Source organism: Grus americana, chromosome 11 (assembly GCF_028858705.1).
Source record: "Grus americana isolate bGruAme1 chromosome 11, bGruAme1.mat, whole genome shotgun sequence".
Classification (NCBI taxonomy): Eukaryota; Metazoa; Chordata; class Aves; order Gruiformes; family Gruidae; genus Grus; species Grus americana.
In genome coordinates, this window is record NC_072862.1 from 21,165,282 (window position 1) to 21,188,363 (window position 23,082).

The 23,082-nt window shown below is 40.4% G+C and overlaps 1 protein-coding gene across 2 annotated transcripts in view; it reads left to right on the forward strand.

Moving 5' to 3' along the window:
• Positions 1-1,662: 1,662 nt before the first annotated feature.
• Positions 1,663-23,082, forward strand: part of SLC6A1 (solute carrier family 6 member 1) — a 62,062-nt gene continuing 40,642 nt past the window's right edge. The window contains exon 1 of one of the 2 annotated variants that reach the window (XM_054838106.1): positions 1,663-1,869. The gene's annotated coding sequence lies outside the window, so the exon portion shown is untranslated. Of the gene's footprint in view, positions 1,870-3,495; positions 3,700-23,082 lie in introns of those variants that run through there. The other variant, XM_054838107.1, reaches the window with a different exon arrangement.

The following is a 23,082-nucleotide window of genomic DNA, read 5'->3' on the forward strand; positions in this document are numbered from 1 at the left end:
TTTAAATCAGACAGCTAGAATATCATTAGCCATTACCTTTTCAAACCACATGGGCAAAGAAAATTCCTGATTATTATGGTGGATTACAGGACAACCCAATTATTAGTCTCAGCATAAATACTCCTTGTAATTAATGGGCAACAGTGTTAAACTCTGCTAACGTATTTTCCACATTAAAACTCACAAGCAAGTCATTGAAGATTTTGTGCAATCTGGCAACCCCACACAATTAGCTGGGTTTCAGAATGGTAATTAGCCAATTTCGTGAGATGTATCCTCTCTATCTGCACGTCCTAGTAATAAACATCAGTGTTTATATTTCTGTTGCTGTATGATTATCATGTGTTAAATATTAGTTCACACATCATCCTTGAATTCACACAGAGCAATGTAGACATGAAGACGACAGACAAAAATTTGGAGCGGGTTCACAATCCACTGACAGGGTAAATGACAACCAAAAAAAACCCTCCAGGCCTGCTTGGGAGGAAAAGGAAGCTAGGTCTTCCTGATCTGAGAAGTGTATGACAGTGCAATGCATGTTGCTGGTTTTGTTACCAATTTTGTGTGTAAGACAACAGATGTTAGCAGAAATTGTGAATGTTACTTCATCTTCTGAACACAGAGGTTGTGTTTTACTGCAGTGAAGCATACAGTAGAGGACACAGGACTGACTTTTCTACTCCGGTGATGGCTACTTTAATCCTGCTGCAAGAGAAACCAGCTTACCTTGAAAAACTCTCTAGAAGATGTTCTTTTGATTCAGTCCTCTGGCCAGTTGTCAGTGTCATTCACTCATTTCCAAGTCACCTGTGAAGTCAAAGGCACCAATGTTTTTTCTTCTAGCTGTTAACGTTCATCAGATATCTGGGATGTGGCTGTCCTTGGTGAAACACTGCATACCATGGGAGAGCATCTGCTTTGCGACATCTTGCCCTGGACAGGGCTGTGTTGTTCCAAGGTGTCACCACTGCGGTGAGCTCAGGCCGCTCTTGCCTCTGCTGGGGAACGTGCCCTCTAGAGAGACGGCTGGGGATTTCTGACTGGAAATCTTACAGTGAGAAAACATCACACTGAAAAGGATACCAGGAAAGCCACAATTCTGACTGTTTCTTTTCCTACATTTAGACATTTTTGAGGAAGTTTGGAAACATGTCTACGTTTCAGCACCTTCAAACACAGTTCTAAGCTTTCCTGTTTGAAGTAACTTTCCAGATGGAAACACACACGACTCAAACTCAGTCAGAGAAGTGTTAGTTTAGCTCTCCAGACTTGCCGTTCTTAACTTCTTTGTTCAACTTTTGTTAACTCGGGCCGAGTGGACACCAGCAGTCGCCACGCTGCTCAAGGGAACTTATCTCCGTCACGGGTCTGCCTGACAGGGTCCTGGAGACGGCCGAGGAGGACGGGGTGAGTCGGCAAGAGGTGTCGCCTGAAGGCAGAGCGATGGGTCCCGGCCTGCGGCCAGGCGAGGCGGGCCAGGCCTGAGGGGGAGGAAGGGGAGCCGCGGGGCCGGGGCGGGCCAGGCCTGAGGGGGAGGAAGGGGAGCCGAGGGGCCGGGGCGGGCCAGGCCTGAGGGGGAGGAAGGGCAGCTGAGGGGCCGGGGCGGGCCGCTGCCCCCGGGCCCCGCCGACGGACGGTCCCTCTCCTCAGGGGCGGGCTGGGGGCGGGGCGGGGCGGTGCGCGCCCGGCCCTGCTGCTGCGCGGGCGCTGCTGCGTGGGGAGGGCGCGGCGGAGCGGCGGGCGCCGAGCTTTAAATGAACATTACTATCGCTTGGGGAGGGCAGCGCCGGTGGCTCGGGCCGGTTGGCGGCGGCGGCATCAGCAGCTCTTCTCCTTCTTCCTCCTCTTCCTCCGCCGCGGCGGCAGGTAGGGTGTGCGCGTTTGAACGTAAACTTCAGTCCTTCCCTCTGCTGCGGCACCGTGAGGCGAGGCGAGGTGAGGCGAGGCGAGGCGGGCGGCGCTCTCCGTGCCCTTCCCCGGGCGGGCTGCTGCCGGCGTCGCGGGGCGCAGCGGGGGACGCGGCCGCCCTCGGGAGAAGGAGGGTGAGGCGGCACCGGCGGCGTCTCCTCAGAGGGCGGCGGAGCCCTGTGGGGAAAGGGGAGACGGCCCCGCCGAGGAGTTGGGGGCGGCCGCGGGAGCCGCTGAGGTGAATCCCCCGGGAAAACGGCCGCGGGCGGTCGCCTGTTGCCGTCGCGCTGGTGGCAGCTCAGGGTGCCGAGGAGGTCCGCGGTGACACTTCGTTTCTTTCGGATGTACCGTGCCGAGATCCGTTAAACCTTCATCTTAGCCGTGCGTGCCTTCATAGCGGCACAGATCTCCCTGTAAACGAGGAAGGGAGAGCAGAGGTCTGCCTGACCTGCGGGGCATTCCTCGGCTCTCTCGGCGAACGCGGGGCTCTCGTCTCAGTGGAAACCTTGAACAGCCTCGTCCTAATAAAAGTTATTTCCAGAAGGTGGAGTGTTTTATTTTCTTTCGTTTAATATTAAATGTGTTCCAGTGCTGTGTTAGTGTGTAGCAGAGCATGGATTTGAAAACATGAAGTGTCAGTCTAGTGCTCTGTTTCTAGCTTGTTGGTAATGGATTTAAAGATTTAGTTATAATTTCAGTTCACGTATTATCTTTAGAACTCGTTTAAACTGTATTTTCAATAGAGATGAGTGAACTTTAAAGAAAATCAGGTCAGGCGTAGATTCCGGGCATCAAACCCTTTTCAGGTCCCAGAAATAGCCACAGAAGTAGCATGACCAATTCTTTTTTCATGCACAAAGCTTTTTAATTTTCATTTTTGTTGGAATTTCTGACAGATACTGGAGCTCATCAGCTGGATGTTTTCATCTTAGTTTATTGAAATAAACATGCTTCCTAAGCTTGCATTCTTATCCAGTTATGTTAGTCTGCCTTGAGTGTATGAGGTTTGAGTTTCTGATAGAGATCATACTTCCTAAAATAAAGTCTGTTTAGCACAAGCTTTTTCTTTATGCATTTTTAAGGTTTAGGTCTATGAGAAGATGAAAAGGAAGATGACTGTGAGGGAACATGTGTATTAGCTGTTGTGGGGTAGAAAAATGCACTTGAATGTTAGCAATAAGAAATGATTCAGAGAAAACATTTTATTTCTAATATTCTGTACTTGAAACAATGGGGTTCTTAAATTATTGTGTGTCTTACAAAGTGTTGAAACAAGAATTGACAAATATTTATCTTGCAGTAAATGGGTCAGATGATAACATTTTCCACTGGATCTCTTACTTCTGTATTGGACAGCTTTGGTTGCTAAGTAGCTATGAATTTCTAATCCCAAAGTAAATGATGTCATAATGACATCATCACGTCCTTTCACTTGATTGATTCTCATAAGAGAACAGTAATGAGATTTGATATACATGTCCCATCTCTTTAATATTCTTCCTCTGCTTCAGGGGATTTCCTGACCTGCCTGGCAAATTCCAGTGAATCACACTGAGCTCTAGTAAAAAGACCTTCCTTTTGGAGACGAGGTGGAACATTAAAGGGACAGTGGCTGGTCCTGGTCTCCTCAAAATCTGAGGAATGTGGCAGCTTATGTTTTAAATGTGGAGATCTAGATATGAAGGGCAGTAATTTAAAACTTGGAGTTATTAAATTCACGTGCAGGCGGGAAAGTGACTTGAATTTCAAAGACACTCAGCTTGAACTGTTCGAATTGACTCTAACTGGGTATGTGGAACTTCAGCATTGTGGAGAATCGAGTCGCTTAACGTGTGTGTGAATCTAAATACTTTAGGTGGGGCAAGGGGAACAGAGAAAATGTGAGCTGTTATCTTCCTTCAGTTGCCAAAATAAATTTCAGTCCTAGTGGCAAAGGAGTGAAATCTGTCAGAAATTTCCATGTTAATACTGTGTTAAGAATTCACAGCTCAATTTTTTTTTTTTTTTTTTTCTAGCTAAGCAGCATAATTTAACCATTGATAAGTTTGAAGTATTTAATATCAACACTGGCATCGTAGGGAACTCCTTGTAAGAGAGTTCTAAATCTTTAGAGTTTATGGAATGTGTAAGAAATTGATGGGTTTTGTTTCTTCTGGGGTTAAAGGTACAAATGATGTCATTCAGTGATGATCAGCACAGACTGCTAGTTTTTACAGTTTATTTTTATCATGTGTGTGTGTTCATGCGAGCATAGGTCTGCATAAATTTTAGGCAGTTGTTTTCATGATAAATAGTTGGTTTGTGATCATGATTTTCTTCATATCTAGCAAGTTAGAAATATTCTAGACAGGGCTGTGTGTATTTTTGTGCGTAAATCTTACTATTTCATATGCATGTGGAAAAGGGAGAAGTGAAGCAATTTTCATGTCTGCTTTATTGAATGTGTAGTTTTGTTTGATAAAGTTAAATGCTGAGTGTTTCTTATCACATTCAGAGGCTGCATATACCGATCTCTCACTTGATTCATGAATATGGTGGGTTCCTAAAAGTGTTTCAAAAGTAAACGATGATTTGTTAGCATGGACAAGTTAGTGCTTAATGTGTTTACTGAAGATACTGACTGCTGATGTGACGCTTCTATGATTGCTAAAGTACTGCAGCACTGATGGCACTATTAAGTATAACAGAGTAGTAATTGAACATGCGAACTGGGAACAAGCAAAGTAGGAAGGTGGCGGGGGGGGAAGAGGTTTTTGACTCTATATTTGAATCTATTCACTATGTAAGTGCAATCCAAGCTACAGATGCAAAAAGGAAATTTCTAAATAATCTGCAAGAGTTCTGTACTCATCGTCCTATATGCAGTGACAAATTTCCACAAGCTTTAGATGCTTTCTGGGATGACTCAACTATGAACAAGTGATTTGGAAAAAAAATTATCTCTGAAGAGAATCCTTGGTGACAATTTCTTTTCAAGTTATCTTAGGATTTTTCTACTTACCATGATTTCTTCTAACTCGTGCTTGCCTTGAATGTTGGAAACGAAAAATGAATTTGGACTTGAGGACATATCTGTGCCTTTCAACTGCATGTTAGGTGGTCATCTGTGACATTTGCATGGTTGCGCTTTTAATATGGTGACACATTTGGTTACATAAAATGTAGAAAGCAATGCACCTCAAAGCTTTTCTGAATGCTTGTAATGGAAGCTTGATGCTGCAGTCCTGACCTCTTTGAACAGGCGATGACAGCACAGACATGGCCAAATAGAGAAAGACAGTGAACACTCTCACAGTTGTGACAGATCTCACTTAAAAGACAAGGTCAGTTGTTGCAGTGGCTCAGTAAAACAACGGACAAAGCAACACAGTCTTTATTGTATGAATAGCAATAAGAAATCCAATCTTAAGACTTGTGTTATCTACCGCAAGACTAAGCTGCGTTCAGATCACAGGTGAATTCTTGTATCTGGCTTAAAAAAACCCCACAATTGATATGCTTCAGAACTTCTAACTGAGATATTTTGTTCCCCTGCTTCCAGAAGCATGTCCTTTGACTGTCAGTGTGAGGATAGCCAGCGTTCCAGCCCCAACTTCTGCGTTTGTCATAAGCTCTGTGTGAGAATAGAATGAAATACCAAGTGGATTATGGGATTTACTCTTTTTTTATTTAGACTTTTAAGGGGAAAAAAAGTATCTATAAATCCAAGACTTTCTCAGGCCACTTGTGTGAGCCTTTTATAAGGGCAACACCGGCAGTTGGATGTTTGAAATGTGTTTTGTTCAGTCAGATTGGAAGGTAACCTGATAAGTAAATTCATCTACACCTGGATCTCATTTACTGGTGGAAAAAAAAAATCTACAAGCTACATAAAGAATGCTACTTCCACAATGCAGACAGGATTTGGTCCCTCATATACTAGGAAATAATTAAAAAAATATATTTTTGTATATGTATTCTACCCTTCTTTCTATTACAAAGGAATTTGAAGAAGGAAAGTCACACAGTGTAACACAAACAACAAATTGTTGCTTTCCAAGATACCCTTTGGGTGGGTTTTTTTAATTTTTGCACAAATGTACTTTGCAAAAATTTTATTTGTTCAAGATCTGGCCAACATGCAAATTTGCGAACACAGAAGATGCTGACCACGTCCACAATAGAGCTGATGTAATCTGCAAACCAAGGGATAAACGCTGCTGTCGGTGTCACCAGTGTAGTTGGAACAACATTAGCATGAGAGGTCATGCTTTGGCTTTACCCCAAGGAAACAGACCCAAGCCATTTACATGAACGTTCTGATATTTCCATGCTGCTACTCTGATCAGGCTTAAATGTGCAGAAAATGCCACTCTCTTAACAATAATTCTGCTTTCTGTTGGGTGAATGATAGCTCGTTCTTACAAAGAAACCCTGTGGGTTACAGGGACCCTGCAAGGCATAACAGGTACAAGTCATTTGACTTCAGCTGTAATTGATGCAGGTTTGAGTAATCGCTTTGAAATTCCTACAGAGTAAGACAAACACAGGACTTCTGAGAAACCAATGTGCCACTGTTGTCTGTTTAAAAAACCAAAACAAACAAAAAACCAAGAACAATAAAAACCCTAAAAGAAATAAAATCAAATCCAGATACAGGCCTTACACAGTGGTAGATAACATTATCCATTTGGTATGAAAAGGCTTTCTATTTAAGACCTAAGTTAAGCATATTTAGGTATCAATTGTTCCAAAATCACTTTTCCACTCAAAATAATTTCTGAAAGAATTCATCCAGAAATAGAAGTTATTTAAGAATGATTAATAGAGTGATTTATTAGGATGGAAGATTGATTTTATTCCAGTTTTGATCTTTATATTTTAAAAGATCTGATATGTTGTTAGCAAACTTAATGCTGACTTTAAAGTGCTGTCTTAGGATAACCTTTGTGTAAATTGAATCTTTTCTGTGTAAAATAACAATTATTTTAATCTTTAGTTAGAATAATGTTATAATGAAAATCATACAGTGAAAAATCGGTACATGAGATACTAATTGTATTCATATACTTATCAAGCAATGCCTACACAGTTGAGGTTCATTCTGTAATTTTACAAAATCGTGTGACAAGACTAAAATCTAGGGCAGAAGAAAGGAAGAAAAAGTCATGTCAGTGGTGAATAAATACATCACAAAATTTTCATTTGAAAAAAATAAATGCTTTCAGTTACCAATGAACATATTCCTTTCAATACAAACTAAAAAATCATAAGTAAATTGTCGTGGTCTGATCTTGAATTCTGCTTGTTCAAGAAATTATGATTATTTTTATTTTTTCTCTCTCTGAAGTAAAATAGATAAGACTAAGCTCAGGATGTAAAGTGTTTTCCCAGAGAAGTTTGCTCAGCGTTTTCATCACTTCGGAGTAGTGAGTTTGGAGGGGAGGGGGAGAGTTTGCATGGTGCAATCACCTTTCTTCTGCAATGTGACTTACAATATGCCCTTGAAGGTAAAGGGCACATACCACCAGCTCTTCACCAGTCTGAACTCTAGAATTAGTTAACTTGGGGGTTCTGAGATATAGCTCAGAGGAATGGGTTTGGGATTTGTTTGTTGGGGTTTTTTTGTTTGGTTGTGTTTTTTCCTGGATGAAATGTAGTGGAGACTCAGTCTGACAACTGATACAGTGCTCGAAGACAATTTTTTTTTTTTCTCTATCAAGGTGATATTGCTATTTAACGTATTTCTTAATTTCAGGCTATGATAACTGTTTCCCCACTGTGTGACTGTTTTCTCAGTGGAGCTGAGATGAAATGAGGCAGCTGTTTTAAAAACAAGTATCACAGGAATAAAACATGGCCTCCAGTTGTGGATACGACAAGGGGGGCACTGTTTAGTATTCTTCCCTTCCTCAATTGTTTTTAAAGGCTAATGAAAGCCTAAGGAGACACTCAGACAGTCACACTACCACAAATCCCTATTATTGCTCTGATGATGAGCCTTGATGCTGGAAACTTTGCATGCTGCATCTTTGTTGCCTTCTGTAAATGCTAGAAATAGCAGGAAGGGATAGATAAAATGACACAGATGCTTTAATTATGATTTGATTACAGAGCAACCAGAGGAGTCTATTCTGAGGAATATGCAATTAGAGAAAATTCTGAGGACTATCTAACCTTCCGAAATTAAAATTAACTGGGATTATTTCAACAGGGTTTTAACATTTCTGACAGAATATCATTACTCAAGGATCTTGCTGCTCTTGTGTGATAGATCCTCTCTAGCTTAGCAGATGCATTCCAGGGTAACACAATGTCATCCTCCTCAGCTGTGGCTACTGGTTTGCTTCACCTAGCAGTTCCATCTTAGTATCTTTTGCTGGTCATGTGCAGGAGGGTGATGCAGAACCTGCATTTGAACTGGAAGTAAGCAGCCATTCCTGGGTTGAAGCACAAAAAAAGGGAGAGCAGCTTAAGTATTCTCAGATCATCTCACTGAAAACGGAATTTTTCAATCTCATGACCAAGAAAATTAGAGTTGTACAAACTTTTTATGCAGATTCCAAAGGGAAGGCATGGATGGAAAATTCCATGCCTTTTTCCTCTTGCAAACTATTTAATAGCAGAAAGCTTATATGATTAAATATGTTAAGCTTCTTTGTGGGCTTAAGTGGTACAAATTACTTGAATTTAATTCCATTGATTCCACTAGCTGTCAAACATGAGCAGAATTCAGAATCTGTCCCAGGGTTGAATAGCAACATGCCTTCAGCCTCAAGTAAAGACACTTAAACCTTATGGAAGTTACATTCTCAGATAGCAATCATGCTTTCTTCATTTTCCTGAAATGAGTTCACCTACTTGGACAAGCAGCATCAGCCTGGAGACTGATATCAGGCACAGAGTTGATAAAATGATGGGTTACACCTGCTAGCTGCAGGAACAACCAGGTGAGGGCACAAGCAGGTCAGGAGGCTTTCAGGTTGCAAACAGCACTGTGAACACAAATGATGACAGCTGTGAACAAGTAATGTTTTATTTCCTTTTCCTCAATGCTTAGCATGTTCATTTACCAGTAGTAGGTTTTTTCTCTTCTGTAGAACTTAATATTTAAATACTTATCACTTATGCTTGAAAATCATTCTTCTGCGCTTTGATCTTGGTATCCAGATGCTCTGTGAATGCATGGGGGGGTTGTGCGAGTGGAACCTAGTTTCATTCATCTCCCTGATGGGTCTGTTCTGAAGACTGACCTTGCTTTTGACCTTGCTTACCTTCAACAGCAGGGGATACACCTGACCTGACACAGAATGTGGCCAGCGTAGCTCTGAGGATAGATGGTGTTCAAGACACTTAAAGCGCTACTGTTCTTTCTGAACAGGTGCTGAGCACAATTAAGCTGAAGTGTAGCTAAAGGTCAGCTGGATTCAGCAGCCTGTCAGTCTCCTTTGTCAATTGTAAGGGCATTTTCTGGTGTAGTGCCTTCTTCATTTATTTTAACATTTCTTTTTAAGAGCCTTCAAACCCTCCCAACTTCAAAGCATTTCTGTTCCTACTGACCCATGTGTATTTCACAGGGATAAAACCTCTAGCTAGCAACTTAAGGATGATTTGTTAAGGGTCACTTTACTAAATTAGATTATTTATTTTCTGTCTGAAATTCCCTGGTTAGTGACTAAGAGAAACTTTGTATTAAGCTGTGTAAAGCATAATGAGGTTGCTGTAATGCTTTGATGTGGAAATGCTTAAATGCCCCCCCCCAAAAAAAAAAAAAAAAAGTGGTGTTATTGAAAGAGAAAGCTTGCTTAAAGTATCTAGGGACAATTTATATAAACCAGATGTAGATTATACTATAAAGGTTATAGATTGTGACAATAGCCCTTTAAAGCTTTAATATTGGACATCATAAAATGGTCAAAATCAAATTATTTTTTGAACTGTTCTGCAGATAGTTACAAACTCAATCCTTTTTAAAAATATATATTTGATATCAATGATAGAGAAATGAATACTGAAATAGATGTACAGTGAAATTTTTTGTTTCCTCATAGCTATTACAGAGCCATTATTCCTCAACAAACTTACTGAGCTGACTATTAATTTTTCTGGAATTAAAATGCTATAGTGAATTTGCACTGTGTTCATCTCACTTAATGAAGATGGTTATATAAGTGTCGCTTCCCCTTAGCTGATTGAATTGTATTTCCCATGCCACTTCTTGCTTTCCATGTTGCTTATAGATTAGCAAAACAGAGTTTGCTGTATTTTCTTCTTTTCTTCTTGTATCTATTCTTGAGGCTTATTAACACAAAGTAGCTCTGAGCCATGGCTTGGACACCAGAGATTCTGAAAGCCTCAAATAGCCGTAATAATGGAGTTGGATGAAGGATGCTGGTTGCCATGGGAACAGTGCATGTGCCACACAAGATAATGTAACTGCTGTAGTGCAGAGATCTGTGCTGCATATTGATTGCAAGATTTCTTGAATTCCTTATAAATTTTGTGCTGTATGTTCCACCTAGCAAGTGAGAGAAGCTTATCAGTTGGACAAAATCCAGAGAGATTTTGCTAATTTGAAAAAAGTTGACTTTTGCATGTGAGGGGGTCAGAACTACTTGAGAGTATTGTTAGGTTCACAGCCTTTTCTTGTTGAGTTGACAGTGTCCTAACTGTTGTGTTAAATTGGAGTTAAAGAAGTATTGGAACGGAGGCACTACGGGTGAGTGCCCCAAGTTAAAAGTGACAACAGAAGGCCTTAGGAAACTGAACCTTCACTGATACTGTTTTGTATGGTGGCTTGTCACCTGGACACCTGCACAGTATCGCAGTTCCCCAGTGTACCTCTTCATTGCTCTTGTCGGTATGCCGCTGAAAAGTTCATTTTTGTTCCAGCTTGTTGAGGATGAATCTAATTAGTGGCATAGCTGTGCAAAATATTGTGATTAAGAAATATCACACTCATTGGCAGCAAAAGGATGAGTGCAGTATTGGTCATTTCACCAAGCTGGGGGAAGGTAAAACATGCAGGTTTTAATTTGGAGGAATTCTCTGTGAGCAGGAACACACTTGGTTCTGTTTTTTGGTAAGGTTGGAGCTTCTTTTTTCTTTAAATGCGTGAAAATCACACCTTTCAGAGTGGCAGTGTCTACCAGGTTAGTGTAGTACTAAAACTGCCTGTGATCTTGCACAAAAATGAATGAAGCAGGACTGATTTTTGCCATAACTCTGCAGCCTAAGTTTTCTGGGTCCTGAAATAACAACAGAGAAACTCTAGTAATTGTCTCAATAGCCCAGATCCTCACCAGCATAGACCAGCAAAGGTCTATCAGTGGTCTACCTGGTGAAGCGCTGCTTCACTGCAGGTAAGCCCTGGCATGTGATCTCAGCAGAGGCTCATATTCTGCTTCAGGATTCTGCTTCCTTTACTCATCTGAGATCTCTAGGCCATGTTCATTCCTCAGTGAAAGGCAGTTGGGTCCACCGTTGCTCAGGATGATTGCGCAGATGAGATAATGCAAATTAAAACTGTCCTTCTACTGTTACCCCCCTGGGAAGGGTGATGCCAGAAACTCTTGCTTGCCTTCAGCAGGATTGTTGGCAATTGGCCACTTGTCCTCTCTCTAATGGTAAAAGTCATAACTTCCCCAGTGCTAATGTTACTGAATCAAACCCGCCACTCCTCTCCTCCCAGGTTACATGTGGGGATACATACCCTTAAATTTTTTTTCTTAGATCTAATTGCCCAAATTTTTCCCTATGAGTAGTTTGTGTCAGAACACAAATTTCTGGCAGCTATTAAAAAAAACCCACCACAACCACAAAAAAACATGCTGTTGACATCTGAGACTTATTGGAAGGTCTCTGCTTTTTTATCTTTTTTTAATCCCTGGAAAACCTCCTGCTAGAGAAGATACTGCATAATTATTGATCTTACAAGGTTTTTGGAGATGATGTATATTGTTTCATACCTACCTCATGCCATTTGAATCTCTGGGTGTTGTCTGAATCAACCTAAAAAGTATCAGAACCTCAGGAATTGTGAGTTAGGTTTTCTCGGTCTGCTCTGAGATGCTTATCTTGAGGGAGAGATGGGTAACTTACAATATGTGTGAGGTGGTATTTGTCAGAAATGTGTCTGAGAGGACATATTTAGAAATGCTAGGCTATTGTGCCGTCTGGGCATCATTTGCAGGGTTGTGTGACTTTGTTAGTCAGTATGGGTCATCTCAAACGTGGTGCTCAAATATCCATTCAGTTTATTCTCGATTACTATTTCTGGTTTTTTTTTTTCCTGACTACTATTCCTGGTTTTAGATCCTACCACCACATCCCAGCAGAGTACCTAGTTTTATTGCCAATTCAAAAAACTGTTTGTACAGGATCAGCTTCTCTGGAGTTCTTCTGGGGTTTTTTGTACAGCCAAGACAAACGGATATCATCTAAGATGCCTGTTTATAACCAAGATGCCGGCTTTGTGATGTATAGACAGTTATATTTTAGACCACTGAAGCATAGTAAAGGACTAGTGGCACTGCACCCTGATATGTTTAATTAAAGCCATTAGTTTGTAATTTCGTTTGTAACCCTTTAACATTTGCTGGGATTATGTAATAATTCATAGGTGAAATCCTTAGTCTTTTTTGAAACAAAATATATGTCAAATTTAGAAATTGAACTAATTAGTGAACTTGGACACAAGACATCACCTTAGGTATTAGTAAGACTCCTGCCTGAGTGAAACTTGTCTCTAGTGCTGTCAGTCATCCACCGGTTTGGCTAAGCCCTTCCTGCTGCGCCTAGTTTGAGTAGTGCCTCTCATGCCCTGTGGTCACCTCGTGCAAATGAAGACTGGGACCTTCTGCTGGGTGCCCAGGCATTAGCCCATAAGGTTTGCATATATGTGTCTATATATATGTATAAATATATACACATCCCACTCTGTGTGTGTATATACTCTACAGTTCTTATCTTTTCCTACTGTCAGTTATGCTCCTGCTGCCATTTGACAATGTTTAAGATGATCGCTTGGATTAGACAGTGCTTCAGTTAGGATAAAAGTGAACAGACTGAAACTGAATGTCAGTTGTAACTTTGGTTTTGGCCTACCCTGTGCACCCAGCTGGAAATGGCTTCTCGCCACAGAAGGTGGTCTTCTGAATCAACACGTAGCAGTGGCGTCAGTTATTGATTGCCACTTGTTTGTCCTCAGACTATCTGGTGCTGTCCTGCTACTATCACGATTTCACAAGAAATACTCAGCTTTTAAGTATGGGCACAGGTATGGGTGTTTATAAATACATACGACAGCCTGGCTGGAAGCACCCAGGAAGAATGCCAGTGAATATGCTTGCTCTTTGTGGTGTTTGTTGATGTCCGTAAGTCTACTGCGTTGCCCCCGGGAGTTTTCAATGTCAAACTGGTGCTACATTTGATAAAGGCAAGGACTGAGTTCATAGTACGATATCTTTTCAACTTACATTTTTTTTCTGAACAAAGTAGAGTTTGAGGGGCTAGATGACAAACATACGTGAAAGACATGGAATCTGCTGCTGTCATTCTGTGGAAAGCTGTCTAGGTTACCAAATGTGTCAACTCTCATGTTATCCCACAGGTGACTTTTCTTGGTTGAACTCCACTGAATCTGAAAGCTGCTGCTGACTGCTAAGGTCTTGTGTAGCACCTAGTGTACAACAATCTACCTCGTTTACTGTACTAAAGCTGTACTGAGTGTGAGCTGTAGAGTGATTGTAAAGTAATGATTAACACCCTGTAGCTGAATAGATTTTAGGAGTGCAGGTCTGATAAGAAAGGCAGCTGCCGCCCCCTCCCCTATCCTGCTAATAATCCCCAAACCCACAAAAACTCTGGCATGGTTGCTGGACTGAATACAATAATGTTCCAATGATCAGCATGTGTAGTTGAGAAGGGAATAAGAATGAATGTTTCTGAAAAAAAAAACCCCAACCAAAAAAAACCAGCAGGAAAGTGAGCCAAATGCTTACCTTGGAAAGTTCAGTGACTTGAATGGATCAACAGTAATTTTTACAAGTTGTGAATCTGGCCGAGGCGTCTAGCTCCTCTGAGGAGTAGAAGGGTTTTGCTGGTTTTTTGGATACAAGCAAATGGAGACTGTCTATGATTTATCACTCAGAATTCCCTTTTCAAGTGCTCAAAGCAGCCTTTAAGCCTTCAAGAGGAAGCAGCAATACCTGACAGTGCAGAGATACATGTGGTAGAATTTCATCTTCATGGCTGGCTGAAAAAGGAGATTGATGGTTCCGCTTCACAGCGACACTCAGAGGACTGTGAGGAAGATTGTTTTCCCACATTTGCATTCAGCTACTCTAAGTATATCAATTTCCACTGAGCATAAGAATGATTTTGATTTTACACAACAAGTGTTTCCAAGGAGGCGCTAGGTTTACAAAAGCGGTTGCCAAGGGTCTCCAAGGGACTTGACAGATTTACAGACTGATGACCTACTACTAGTGTAGTCTCAATGGAAATCGGGTTTGATATAAGTAATAACGAACTGGAGGTGCTCAAGGACAATGTTCAAAAGCAATTTAGAGAGACCATGGAACATTTTGATTTGTCTCAGTGGTAATCTGTTCTACAAAAGGGAGTTGAACTGTGACTGGTGGAATTTATTTATTATAGCTTTATACTTTTTAATATTGAAAATTGACCTTCAGCATTATATTCCACTTCTGTCTGTCTTTATGTAGATTACGTAAAAATAAATGGGTAGGTAAAATGTTGGAGGTGGGGAAGGTTTAAATGCAAATTATCGAAGAATGGTTTTCATTTTAAAAGAGTATGTATATTTTAGCCAAAGCAGTTTAGTAATGGACAAATTTGGGCTTGGGGAATGCTTAGATGGACGTTTGAAAAACTTCACAAATTTCCTAGATAATCTTTTTTTAAAGTCTATTTAAAAAAACTAAACCACACTATTATTTGCAGATCACGTCTGTGCCAGCACTGACAGTCTTAGAAAGGCAACCCTATTTAGTTTGTTCTTTTGTTCTTTATATAAGAACTTGCTGCCTTGTCTTCTGACTAACACAAAAGCTATTTTATTGCTAAGGAACAAATGCTTTCTGAGTGAATCCTGTAAGGTATTGGTTCTCTTTCACGAAGCCACTATATTTTCCTTTTGCCGCTATTTTTCAGGTTGCAGAAAATCACAACAGAATTGCATTGCCAGGGCAGAGCTGCTTACATGGTGACTTGCTTCAAGTGGTTAAAGAAAAGAATTGCTGAGAGGAGCCTACGATATGGCAGCTAAATATGTGAATGCCCATGTACCCGCTAGTTAAAAGCCATCTACATTGTAGCTACAGATAAATTCATTTATAGATGTACTGACATTAGAGGTGAGATGGAGGGGCAGGGGAATAATCTTCCTTCTTTAAAGGTTATATAGATGTTGTTTTGAAATACATTGTATTCAGGCTTCCCAAAAAGCTATGTTGTGGCAAAAAATAAGCTGCAGTATTGTGGGATTTGTTACATTCATCTATTTACAGTCAAGATTAGCTGCTTCCTCGCTCCATGCAGACAATCTAAAAATCATACTGATGATGGGAAACACCGATAGACATATAGAAAAGCAAACAAAAAAGTGTGCAGATTTATGGGCAGTTGTCTTCCTAGGGGGTGACAAAGGTGTGCAGATAGAGGACAGCCAAGCTGTTAGCAAATGCGCTTCTATTGTTAAAGCACAGAATGAGGAAAAATAGCTGTAATTGCTCAGAGATGTATCAGTTGTACTTCCCTTGTAAGGGAAGGAAAGATATGTAAATAAGTAACACTATAAAGGAATGGCCACAGTGAAGAGAGTCTAGCATTATCCTCTGGTGTCCTCTTTGGAAAGCAGATGAAAAGTATCAAGGCCCATCTCCTGGCCTGCCTTGCTGCCCATAGGAGACTTTGGGCAACAGTAGGAGAAGCAGTGCTGAAATGGTCACTACTTGGTGCTGCAACCATGGTTACTCCTGCTTGGACCCCTTGGGATTAAAGAATGGCCAAGGAACATAAAGGTGGGCATTTTTTGTCCTTCACGCACCATTTTATTCCACTTGGTCTGGTACTTTTTGGCTGGGTGGTAACAAGCAGGTCTGCTCTAAGTAATTTAGCTTTCCCCAGCAGGTGTGGGATTTGGCACTGGGCCCCTTGAAGAAGTCAGGTCTGAGAGAAGAGCTTGCAGCTGAAGAGCTTTGAATAGCAGCAGGTAACAACCTCAAACTGCAGTACCTCAGACTTGTCACTGTTTCTTGCTTGCTTCTGGATTAGAAGCATAAGCAAGCAAAAAATTCTGAGTCGAGGAATGCTGTAGCCATTTAAAAAAAAAAAAAGCAAACAACAAACCCCCTAAGAATTGTTGTTTAAGAACTAACATTGAGTCAAAATGAGGAACACAAGTGATTATTACACTTAGCATCTGGCACGTGTGTCAGCCTATCTTGTGTCTGAAAGCAAAATGTATGGCTGTCTCTAGATAGTTTTATTCATCAACGCTGTATTCATGCACTTCAGCGGAGAATGGCTGGTGTAAGAAGATTTACATGGGTACCATACATTCTGCTATACTTATATTATCAATGATTATGCTGAGTTGTTTCTGCGTGAAACACATTGTGAGCCTATCTGTGGATATGCTACATTCGCTTGTCTTTTCTACTGGCCTGGGCTAGTTAAGATCACACTGCTTTATTTTTTTAAAGACGTTTGCTGTGTTTGTGTATGAGGTAATTGTGTAGGTTTTTTATCCTCTGTATTTGTAATAAGATTAATTTTGTAGTCCTAGCTATGAATGTTAGTCGTACAGCAGTTTTTCTCCATGATGTTCCTGCCTTCAAGATGGAGGATTTATGCTCAGTCACTAGAAATGAGTGTTGCCTTTCCAGCAGCAAGCTCTTGTGGTGGAAATCAGGGAGCTGGAAGAGAGTTTGGACGTGTAAATGAGAAAGCCCAGGGATCTTTGCAGAAAGCCATAGCTCCACTGGCCTTGATACATTTACAGTAGTGGACAATGCAGTTCTGTGCATTTAGACATGATTATGGGGAGCATAAAATGTTGACTGGATGGCAGCTGGGCTGCTGTGACAATTTTTTGCAGGGGAAGGGTCCTTATTTTCACCAGGAAAGCTGAATTGGTTATTGTGCTGTCTGGAGGATGGATATCACAAAAGAATGCTGTTTCCATTTATTTTTTTATTGGATTAATTCAGTCCCAGCTACCTAATATCACTGTTGCTTCCACAAAATACTTCCAGTTCTAGAACAGCAAACTAAAATAATCTGCATCCAGTTTAAAACAAGACTTTATATTTTGTTTGAACAATGATGACAGCTTCCTTAAAATCAGAGGTGAAATTCCATCCCTGGTTGGATGTGCAGAGGAATCTGAAATATACCATTGAATGAATTGTGTTTGAGGATGTCTGAACTGTCTTCCAAATAAATGTCTCCAACATCATGCTTTATTTCTAGGGAACTTTATTTAGCAGGAGCATGAGTTATCTCTGCCATGTAGCAGTCAAGATTCACAGTTTTTGTGAAAGATCTACTACTACAGGAATAAAGACTTCCTTTGTTTACAGGAGAGAGGGGGAAAAAGCACCCTTCAGGCTGTTGTTTATAGCTGCTGACATGTGATAGAACACGAACATGCCTTTGCTTGTGGAATCTCAGATTGGCATCTTTACAGGGAGGGGGAAATCTTCAAGGGTAGCTTAAAGCTGACACTTTGTCATCTTGCAGTGATAAGCCCTAAAAAGAGCTGTTGTATGCACTGGAATATGTTATGCATAATAAAAATTGAGTCCTGGAAGAGTTAGAAATGGTAGTTTGTATTCAGTAGCTGAATTATGCAAGGTATGGAGTGCTGTCTTGTGTGGAACATTCTCAGTTAATGGGAATTTCTTTGCTAATAAAAGGCTTCAAGATTTGGTCCAATGGATCTTAAAAATGGTAGTGCTATTTGTGGATGTGATTGGCAGATGTAATCCCTTTCCTGCTCTCATCTACATCTCTCCTTTCCTAGTCTGTGCCAGCCATTAGACCAAAACATAATTAAATCTAGTCTTTCAGAACCAAAGTAGACATTAATCATTCAGGGTACTTTTTTCTTTTTCTTAGAAGTCTAAGAAAGATAGACACCTTAATCCCACTGAAATGCAGCACATAGGTATTTTTGGCTCCTTAGAAAAATTCAGCCACATTATTTAATATGATCCAGTGGTGATCTTATCAACACTTTCTTAATGACATATAAATCTTTGACATTCCCTTTGCAAATATTATGAATGAATTGGAAACGTCATATATTGTTTAAAAAATAATGCTACCATAGTTGTTTCCTCTTACCTATTAGTTGTAAGAAATAGACAAGTTTTACTCTTTTCTATCTTTTTAATTGTACCACTTGATACTCGCAAATGCTTCCATAGCATAAGAGAAACCAACTTTCCTCAGTTTCTCCTTATCTGTCTTTGAGGTTAGTGATGACTTGCTGATAGCCATTGTACAAGCTTTCTTCTTCTGAACAAACCTAAAAAACCAGAACAGACTATAAAAATGTACAAAGTAGCATTGGCTCTTCTAAAGTGTGGCAAGCAAGTAAAAATTTTGCCTTCTTATAGAACGTACCAGCCTTGCTCTGAATGCAGTTACCCCATAAGTTTATTATGAGTGTTTGATACACGTGCTGGTGTGTCCCTTTTAACAGGTAGCCATGTAAAAGGTCGTATGGTTTGAAGATAGGAATGATGGAAGTCTAAAAGTGGTGATATCTTAATATAGCCTATCCTCCACTGGTTGTAGGCACTTTAGTGAATGTTTATGTAAGTAGGAATTAATATTTGGGGTTTATTTGTTCTATTAAAAAAACCCAAAACAAAACAGCCCCCCCCCCCCCCAAAGAAAAAAACCCAAAAAACCCCCCAAAAAAAACCCAAAACCAAAAAAACCCCAAGAGAATTTATTCTGCCTTCCTCAATGGAAAGTTTTGTCCACAGCAGTTGTTTTAATAAAAATGATTAAGCAAGAGAAGCTGCAGTCCTGGGGCCTGACACTTCTTCCTTCTTCTCCCAGCATCTCTGAGCAGTGTGCCACCTTTAGACATGTGGTGGGCATCATGAAATCTCATGGTACACAATCATAGAAAACTTAAATTGGGAAGAACCTGTGGAGGTCATCGGGTCCATGCATGTGCACTGTGTGAGCTGGTTTTGTTATTTGCCTACATTTGAAGGGCTTATAGAAAAATTTTGACCATTCAAGAAATTATATGCAGGTCACTCAGGTTGCTTGCTTTCTCTGCTTCTTCCAAGCAAATTTTTATAACTATAGGGAAATGAATATTTCTCTCCTTACTGCAATAACTATATAGCATGGTGTGCTGTTTGTTTGTTTAGGCTTGTTAAAATATGCTCTATTTAGCCAGATGCCCTTTTCCTTCAAAGTAGTATGAGCTCCCAGTGGAAGCTGAGGATATTCACCACTGAACAGAACCAAGCCCTCCGCTTGCAGAAGCCCTGCAGTCCAGCAGTGTGACTGGAGTGAGTTCGTTATGATTGCTTTAGATTGGCTTAGAGCTACATCAGAGGAGAGAATGCCTCACTCTGTGCTATGCAGCTAATAACTAATATTTATCTGTGAAGAAATCAGACTTGTTTTGCCACTTGTTATTTTATTACACTCAAAGGGGTGTACAATTAACTTCTGTGCATTATTCCTTAGGAGTCCCCATTTCCTGGTTAATACCTGGAAGATACGGCTTCAGAGGAGCCAGGATATGTTGCTCATATTCAGTATTGTGCAATACAGAAAGACTTCTTTTCTTGTGAAGAGAAGATGCTAGGAATCAGTGATTGTCTAATAGGCGGAAACAGATCTATTTATTATTTTGCTTTAGGAAAATGAATGCATTTTAGAAAGGAGGTGATTAGTAAAGAATAAAGAAATGTGGAGGAATATAAATCATAGCTTTATTATTTCAGTCCATGTTTTATGGTATTGGGTTCTGGGAAAAATAAAATAACTTATCGTGTGTCTGTTGGTATGAACAGGTGCAGCAATTGCTTTTGAAATGAGTCCAAGCAAGTAACATTAAGTCCTCATTTTACACCTCACTGAATGCTGTGCAAAGAGCAGAACTTCCCAGCAGCATAAGCAGATATAATTCCATTGATAGCTTTGGCGCTGAGCCTATTCACTTAAATCAGTGAAGTAGTATCTGCTCATGCCTCAGCAAACAAAACCTATTATATTATATAGGTCAGTATTTGTTTTGGGACAGTTCTCAGTCTTTTGTATGCTTCCTTTCTCAAGGTTAACTCTATATTCCCAAAAAGAGCTTGTATTTCTTCAGCCTCCCATTTCTGAGGCTGGAAAGAATTGTGGGACCAATATTGTCTTACTTCAGCTGAGACTTTCGAGGCCTGTATAGTGGAAAAGCATTTTACTTCCAAACTTTCAGTCAAGCTCTTGGTGTGAGGGGAAGGGTTCACAAGGTGGATGGATGGATGCACTTGCCAAGAGTGAAGCCTGAGGGACAGTTTTAGTTCCTTCAGAAATACTGTGACTCTGTAGGACCACAGCGTTCCCAGCTTGAAATCTAGAAGCAAAGTGGTGTTAGGGAACCTTCCTAAAGCCAAATACTACTGTAGTGAAATGCAGACAGATTTGCTCTTGTCTCAGTAGATGAACGAGAGTCACTGGAAAATTGTCTGTGTAGTCACCTTTAGTTGGTAAATGGAAAAATAATTTAAAACCCCATGAATTTACAATATTGAGTTCTACAAATTCATTGTTCACGGGGTGGAGTGGGGGTTTGGTCGCAAAGTTATAACAGCCTTTTGTGAATGAAGAGCCACCTTGGATTCTGCACAGCAGGTGAGGAGATTTTTCTTCCTGCTGTCTACTTCTTCCTGTCCTGCTCTTGCCATCCAGGTACCAGGGACAGTGGAGGGAGTGGAAGGGATTTTTCTGCTGTATTCCCTATGTCTGTAGCTATTATCTAGGAGCTCTGCAATGCGGGGTGTGTTGCTGGTCAGTGGTCTTGCATTAGGCTCAGCATTTTTTTTTTTTTTTTTTTCAGAAATGTTGGTACTGAATATTCTCTCCTGCTTTGTTTTATTTTAAAATTCGTTGCAGCAAGATCATCTTTTGAATATTTCTGTTAGCTTTCCTAGTCACAGAAACCAGAAGAGTTAAGTACTTACTAGGGTTCTCTCACTTAATTGCTGTGAAGCCTTGAACCAGTTCTTAAGATCTCTGATCTCTACTTTTTTTTTTTTTTAATTGAAGCATTTGTAGTGAGACAAAAAAAGAATGTTTAGCTCTCCCCAGTAAATTGAACCATCTCCTCCCTTGCAGGTCTCTCTTGGAACCATGCCTCTTTGCTTTCATGAACATTTTCCTCCTGGTATTTCCACAGCATGGATAGGAATTTGAGAGAAGAAGCAGAGCTCTCTTTGGTTTGCTAATGGACAACAGAATGGTTAAGCAGTTTGCCTGTAGACCCAAGTAAAACAAACAATACAGAACAGCTCCCAGCTAATACTATTTTCAGCTATACTACATAGTAATATAGCTGTAAAGAGAAAAACTGTGAGGGAGGGCGAAGGACCATACTTGCCTTTTTTCCAGTGAGGTCTTGCTCCAGTACGCAGCATTTTGACTGCTGATGACGAAAGGTCAGACAGCTAATAACAAAAAGGAAATATGACTGAGAGACATTATGACATCTCTAACCTGTGTTAGGAGACACATAGGAGAAATGACCATCCAGCCCACATCTCCTGACAATTTTACTGACCAGAGCAACTTTGCCTCATATATGGCCCTAATTCAGCTATGTTAAACTTCTTGAGTATTACCTTAATTTTGAGCACGTGCTTAAATCTCACTAGTTTAAAGCAAGTCTTATCCATTTTAGTGTTTAAAAAGTGCAGAATTAAATTTAAAGAGGGAAAATATGTAATTCTCATCAAATATTGATTGAAGTTATGAAAAAATACCATGTCTTGCCTGTGCCACCACTGCTGTATGTATTTAATAAAAGTAATGCCCTACTACAGAAAGCTGTGTTCTGTTAGAGCTTGAGAAGGTAGCAGTTATTTGCTTCACATTTGGAAGGTGACATTCCTAGCTAGATGACCTAGGAAACTGTTCTCAAAAAGTAAGAAAAATTAGTTCAGGAGGGCTATTAAACATCCAGCACTCTCCTTTGCGACAAATTGCTGAATACCTGGCAGTGCATGACACTGTGACAAGTGTTCAGCCTCAGGGTGTGGGGGGGTGACAAGTGATGGGCTATTCAGAACACTTCTTCCCTCTCACATCTCAGGTGAGCTTGCAGAGTTGCCACTACAAAATTCACTTGTTTGGGTCTTTTTTGGAAATTCATAAACTGAGCAAGGATGTTCCATTGGCATACAGTAAACGCAGTACTTCATAATACTGCTGTCTTTGTTTTCCTGTTTTTAAAGAAGTGCTTTTTGTAGTGTGTTTTCCAAATTGTTTGAAGTTAATGGACTCTGAGACGTAACCCAAGGAAAGATGCTTATGTCATTTGGGGGGCTTTTTGTAGCAGTTTTCATGTGTGTCAGTTCACTTTCCTTCCCTCCCCACCCCGAGGAAGCTGTGTTTTAATTGGCTTTTGCAAACTTTTTTGTTTGTTTTACATTTGCTCTTAAATATGACAATTTGCCTCATAGAAACTGCAAAGGGAAATTATGCCAAATTAATTATTCCAAAATACATAAGACTTTTGCTTCCCTTTAGACTTGTTTGTCGGAAGCTAGTATTTGGCATTATTACCCATGTGGCTGTGGGACTTTTTTTTTTTTTTTTTTTTCAGCTAAGGGTTGGAAACTTTTAAATGAGAGGTAACTAAATGCTACCAAGTTGCTGCTGTGGGCTGAGGGAAATGAGTTTTAATGTGCCATTGGTATTCTCTCTGGGTTTCTGACCAGCATTTCAAAGAGAAAGTGTCCTCGGAGATTTACTCCTGTGATTTCTATTGAGTCTAGCTATTGTTGTGATGGGATTCTGGGAGCTGAAAAAGAGCATAAAAATACCTGTAGAGCAGATACATGGGAAATAAGGCTTATAGTTATGTTGCTCATTATTAAATTTGTTCTTTGATTTAACAGCTTCCTGGAACCTGGGATATGATAC